This window comes from Dromiciops gliroides, chromosome X (assembly GCF_019393635.1).
Source record: "Dromiciops gliroides isolate mDroGli1 chromosome X, mDroGli1.pri, whole genome shotgun sequence".
NCBI classification, from domain to species: domain Eukaryota; kingdom Metazoa; phylum Chordata; class Mammalia; order Microbiotheria; family Microbiotheriidae; genus Dromiciops; species Dromiciops gliroides.
Genome location: NC_057867.1, coordinates 66737994 through 66744737, shown reverse-complemented (window position 1 = coordinate 66744737; position 6744 = coordinate 66737994).

Here is a 6744-nt window from a genome sequence, read left to right as displayed (position 1 = left end):
TATAGTATGCCCATGAAACTGAAAAATTAGTCTTTCTTTTAACAGCCTATTGGATTAGTCCGAATATCTGAGAAGGCCAATGATTGTTTTTGGTTTTGTCCTCTTCAAGTAAATATTCATGGTTGAGTCTTTGCTAACAAAGTCAAGATTTAAAGACAGCTTGAGTGAAACGACTTGCTCTTTTATGATCAATCAGCCCTGTATAGGGTCTTTTGCTTCATGACTGCTTCCATTCTCCCTTCTTCTGCTTTGGAGATCCCACTATAGATTGTTGGAACTTGTAATTCTGCTCTCAGTATTCCAAGATCATGGTGGATAGGTAGTCTCCTTTTAAAAGTTTGTAATTAGCAGATTTTTTAAAAGTCAATACTCACAGAAACAGTTCCAGTGATTGCTGCCTGTGTATATGAATCTATATAAATAGACAATTGTATATTTATTGTTGTTCTTGTTGTTCTTGTTCTTGTTCTTGTTATTACTATTATTAATCATTGTAGTAGAGAGATCAGTGGACCAGGAATTAGTAGATCTAGGTTTCATTTTTTGGCTCTGCCATTAACTAGTTGTGTGACCTTTAATGTCTGGGTGTCAGTTTCCTTGTCTGTAAAAATGAAGACTTTGATTTGAAGAAATTCTTTGTGTAGAGGATAAGGACTTGGGTGTAAAATATCAGAAGTTTTAAATAGACCAGAGTCATCTGATGCACCACAACTGGGAAAGAGTTGGAATGCTGTCAACTGAAGTTCAGTGTAATCCCTCCGTGGGCCAGTTGCTCTGGGGCTAGAAATTGGAGAGGAGGTAACTAGTATTTGTGGAGCCAGGAGCAAAGGAGAAGCTAAACAGACGGTAAGAGGAGTTGAGGAGAGCCCCAGCATAGAGTAGCAAAACCTGGCTGCCTTGATTGCTGGGGTCCCACTCAAACTAGTATTTGAAGTTACAGGGATTGTATAGGTCACTAAGAGAAGAATGGCCTGGTGCAGGATGGGGCATCCTTTGTGCCCATATTTGTGTAACTAAAACATTTATGTTGTGACAAAGTGAAAGCTGTGGACATGGGAACCCAAAGGGTCCCAAGCAGCTCACACATTCTCTGCTTCCAAGTTAGTCAAGTAGTAAGGCCTGAGTTCTGCTTTCAGTAAATATCTAATTGTCTTTGTAATTCATGTTTGGCTATGTAATGAAATCTATATGTAATACAGGCTTTTCTATAGCCCTTGGATTTCAGAAACAATATATTGTGCAATGTTATACAAGGATATGAAGAATTCCATATGCTATATATTGTTAAAATATCTAATAGTATGACTTTTTAAAAATAAAGTTTTTGTTTTGCATCAGTAACTTCTCATTATACCTCAACCCCCCATAGAAACCTCCCTTGTAACAACCGAAAACAGTTAAGCAAAACCAGTTGACTTGGGAACAGCATGTAGTGGCACATTCAGTACTCTGCCACTCTTCCCTCTGTGGAGGGAAGGGAAGTGTGTTTTACCCTTGTTCTTTGGAGCCAAGATTGGTGGGTACATTGAATCTGAGTTCTGATGCCTTTTAATGTTGTTTGTGTTTACGTTCTTGTCATTGTGTGTATATTTTCCTGGTTCTGCTTTGTTTTGCACCAGTTCATACAAGTCTTCCCATGTTTTCTATGAATTCTTCCTATTTGTAATTTCTGATGGTCCAATAATCTGTTATATTAATATACCATAATTTGTTCGGACATTTCCTTAATTAATGGCAACCCATTTTGTTTCTGTTTTTGTATTTTACTGATCCTTTACTCTTTTAGCAAGAACTTGCTTTGGAGATCTTAGCCATGTACTATGTGCAACTGTGATTCATGGATGAAATGAAGATGACCCTTTGACTGGGTGGTACTCAGCAAGGTTCTTCATGCCTTCCATTTGGCAAGTCTTCCTATCTGTAATGAAATTTTGTAGATGTTGTTCCAAGCCTAGCTATCTCATTCTAAGTGAAACATAGTAGAAAGTATAAGTTTAGAGGATAGTGGCATTTTTGAGCTAAAAGAGACCTCGACATATCTAGAATAACCCCTTCATTTTCCAGATATGTGAAGCTAATTAAGTCCACACAGCAAATCTCAATTCATTAACTCTTATTTTGATTTTTCATATGAAAAGTGCCAAACAGATTCACTCTGAATCCCAAAAGCATTAAGGACATTCAGTATTTCTGTTTCTCATGTGGTATTGGAAGGTTATCAATACAGTAAGGATGGCTCTACACCATGACGATAATTATTACCATGTGACGCTGGGAGGATGTTATTTGGGTGGTGTGAAATTGGATACTTTGATGTCTAGGCTAATGGTTCTCGGTCTACAACTGTAATCTCGGAGCAGCCACACAGGCCAGTGATGGCCTGCTAAATGACTTCTCTGGAGCTGAGTTTGTATAGGTCACCTGGCTGACAGTACTTAAATATTATGCTTTCCTCACTTGTTGACACAGTTCATGATGTGCTTATAGTATATTCCATCAGTTAAGTGGCCCTTGACCAATGAAGGAGAGGAGAGGAGAAGAGATACCTGGGTAGGGGATTCCCTCATGGGCCAAATTGAATATTTCAGTTATTAGAATCACAGTAGCTTATTCTAGGCCATGAACATTGAGCCTATTGAAAGATCCATGGTTTTACTTACCTAATACATCCCACCCCTTGTGGGATCATAGATTTAGAGCCGGAAGGTACCTTAGCAGCCAGTCTATTCCAATTCCTCCCACCCCCATTACATAAATGAAGAAGGTCCAGATTGATGAAGTTCAACTTAATTCAGTAATCATTTATTAAGCGCCTGCTATATGTCAGGTACTGTGACTTGTCTAAGGTCACACAGATAGCAAGGGACAGGACTGAGATCTAAACCTATGTCCTCTCATTCCAAATCCAGTGCTTTTTCTTTTCTTTTGAAAAATAAACATCTTTTGTTTTTACAGATCCAGTGCTTTATCCTCCACCTCTGTACAAAACAAACATTATACACAAATAAGAATATCATAATGATGTTGTGGGTGTTTTAATAAGGCTGAAAAAAGTCTCAGCTCTGCCACTTGTTAACCTGTGTGACTTTGGAGAGGCCACTTTACCCTGAGGGGTTTAGTTTTCCCATTGGTGAAAGGAAGAGGTGGGCTTCATTGATCTCTAAGGTTCCTTCCAGCTCTATGTGTATGGTGCTATCATGTAAGCTCCTTGAGGGCAGGTACTATTTCTCACCTTTTGTCTTTGTATCCCTAAGGCCTAGCATAGTGCCTTGCATATAGTAGCTACTTTTAAATGTTTTGTTGGATTGTTCGTAAGTTAATACTACCCAGGGTGCACTTAGCAAAGTTCTTGGCACTGACAAATGGTTCGACATGAGAAACTGGTTTTATCAACAGAAATAGCATGACAAAGAAGATGGATTCCTCCTGATTTCCCCGCTTCACCCTAAGGACCGACCATTGGGCCTTTCCATCTAATGTACAGCAGAAGCTTCCTATATGTGTTATCTACTCCTATTAGAATGTGAGCTTGAGAGCAGGAACTGTCTCAACTTTGTATTTGTATCCCCAGCACTTAGCGCAGTGCATTGCATACAGTAAGAACTGAATAAATGCTTTTTCATTCATTCATATGCAAATACGGTATAAGTGTGGTTGTTCTCACATCTGCATCCACCAAGGTTTCTCAGATTTGTTTGTGTAGGCATCTTGGCCTCCAGTTCTTTTGTCTCTGGAGATGCAGTCAGCTTTGAGTCTGTCAGGTTGCCTGAGCCAGTGCCAGCTGGTTGAATGGCTACACTGGACTGTTGAATTCTTAACGGGGTCATGGTGCTTTACCCAATTGTTGACACCATTCCTCAGGTGCCTTTAGAGTATCATCAGGGTTAGGTAGGCCCTGACTAATGAAGAGGGGCAGGGAAAGAGGTGGGATTTCCTGAGTGAGGATTCCTCCACTGGTCAAGTTGAACAGCAGAATGTATATAAGAAATGGTGAACCTTATTTTTATCTACCCAGTATAAGAGCAGAGCTCAGCCTAGAATCAGCCTGACTTTTAGAATAAGGGCCCTGAATTTACAGTCAGAGGACCTGGGTTTGAATTCTGACTCTGACACTTCTTATATGTGTGACCTGGGATGGACTCCGACAACTTCTCTGAGCCCAAGTGTCCTCATCTGTAAAAGAAGATGGTTGGATTAGATGACCTCTAAGGGTTGGTTTCAGCTATGAATCTATGAACAGTCAGTGCTCTTTCTACCACAACTAATTTCTCGCTCTTGTTGCCTCTATTGTCCATTTGAGCACCAAATTTTCAGTTGAATTAAGGGTAGATTGTCAAAGTACCAAATTTTCTTGTCTATCACCATTTGGAACCCAAGAGAGAAGAGATCTAATGTGCTTAGAATCTACAGTAATAACACAATAACTGAGGAATGTTAGGAGGTTGAGAGAGAAAAATTAAACAAAACCAAGAATCATATGGTAGATTGGGATAGTGTTTTGTCTTATTTTTTAATGCATGGCAATAGAGGTTCTGTTCTGGTGTCTTCTTGTGGGGTTTCGATCGTGGATCCCCAAAGACTGCCAGCAGAACACAAGTCCTGGCAGGTTCTACCAAGTTGGAAAGACTTTGATGATGGGGCTAATCATGCTCTGTATGTCTGTTGTCCAAGTACGAGCCTGTCCGAGCCAAAAGAGGCTCATCTCCAGATTGGCAAGAACCAGCTTAGCTAAGTTTAGTGAGCTTCATTACCACCTTGTCTGTAGGGTGATGGATTTTGTTTTTAATCATAGAAACTCCCATAGACCTTCCCTACTGCATTGAAGTAGGACTGTGAAATGTGTTGGCAGATTTGTCACATTGACAAAAATCGCAGATTCTTGAAATATTGAAAAAAGTAAAAAATAAAAACTAATAAAAAATTCCAGTGAACATTAACTTAAATACATTTAATAATTTGTGATATATTTATGGAAGAAATGTTTCCCCCTTGAGTTCATATATTAGGTAACTGCTGCCAAATATATTTTTATCACAAGGCAGAAATTATGAAGGTAAAAAGCTAGGCTTTATTATTCTCAAGCATAGGTTCAGGCCTCAGAGAAAATCTGAACACTCATTAGGATTCTAACCAGGCTTCTTTCAGACAAAATGAAGTCAGAGTGACAGAGAAGTCATTGTTTTTAACATTGCAATGTGTACATTCCTCTTAGGCCATAAAACTAAAAGAGAAGTAGATCCCTGATCCCATACTTCCTTCAAAGTCATAAAAGGTGAACAAATTGAGTCAAACAGAGTCGGAATCTTATGCATGCCCTAAAGAAACAAACTTCATCACAGAGGCAGCTAGGTGGTGCAGTGGATAAAGCATAGGCCCTGGATTCAGGAGAACCTGAGTTCAAATCCAGTCTCAGACACTTGACACTTATTAGCTGCGTGACCTTGGGCAAGTCACTTAACCCTAACTGCCCAGCAAACAAACCCAAAAATTAAAAACAAAGAAACAAACTTCATCAAACAATAGGTACACTAAAGCAGGTTACAGATTAAACCACATTTAGAGGATTCACAAATCAGCTAATTAAAAAAGAAGACTTACATGTTGCCTAGGATTCAGGGACAGTTGAGAATATTCCTCTGGCTTCCTATCTAAGGAATACTTAAGGCTTTTAAGTAAATTTTTATATCCCATGGGATAGGTTTTAGTCAAGTGAGGTTATTATTAATCAAAAGATTCAGGATGAATAAGAGGAAATCAAAAAGTCCCATAATAGTCCCTTGTTTTGAGCACAGAGAGGTCTGCAATACCCATCTTTGATTACTTATAAATTATATCTAGCTCTGCCCTGGGCGTATTTTCAACTGGCTTTATGCATACATTCCTATGGGAAGACATTAATATTGGAAAGTATTGAAAACAACAGTAAACCAAGAGTAATATAACTATGATCATCAATATTAAATAACATCAAGTCTCTGATCCAGCTTATTCCTCCTGATGACTCACTCCAAATGTCCATTTCATAAGTGTATTTCATCTTGGATCTTAGCTGTCTCATGTAGCCTTCTAGTCCTTGGTCACATTTTCTCTTGGAGATTCTGGAATAGGCCTTATTCCCAGGGCGGTTCTGGAGAGGTTTTCCTCCTAGTAGATCTGCTTCCCTGGTTGCAAGTCATTTGCAGAAGTTCCCTAAGTTAACTAATTCCTGTAATGAAAACCAGTTTAAATATTATGGAGATAATCCTATTAACAGATCTATAAGATGAACACTAAATTAGGAACCTATAATTCACCTGACAATTGAGAGAATTTCAGTTTTACATACCACTTACCTTTATATCTTGAGACAAGTGAAAAAGCCTGAGATGCAGTTTCTGGACAATTAATAATCAATTTATTAATTCAGCTAGCTGGCAATCAAGAAATTTATAGTCAGTGGTTTCTCTCTTAACCAAAGATGCCAAGGGAGACCTTGAGACACCTTAGGTACCTTCTGAAAAGGAATTCTCTTAACAAGTGAAAAACCTTGATTGGTGGACATTTAATGAGGATGTAGGCTGAAAGTTTTCAGTTCCTCCTCCTGAGAATATAGCTTGATCATGAGACTAATAAACTTCTGGCAATCTGGACCCTGGAATCCATCTCCATCCATATCTCTCGTGCTAGTTTTCTCCGTCATGAGCTGAGTCACACTAAACTCTTTTTTTTTTTTTTCCAGGGCAATGAGGGTTAAGTGACTTGCCC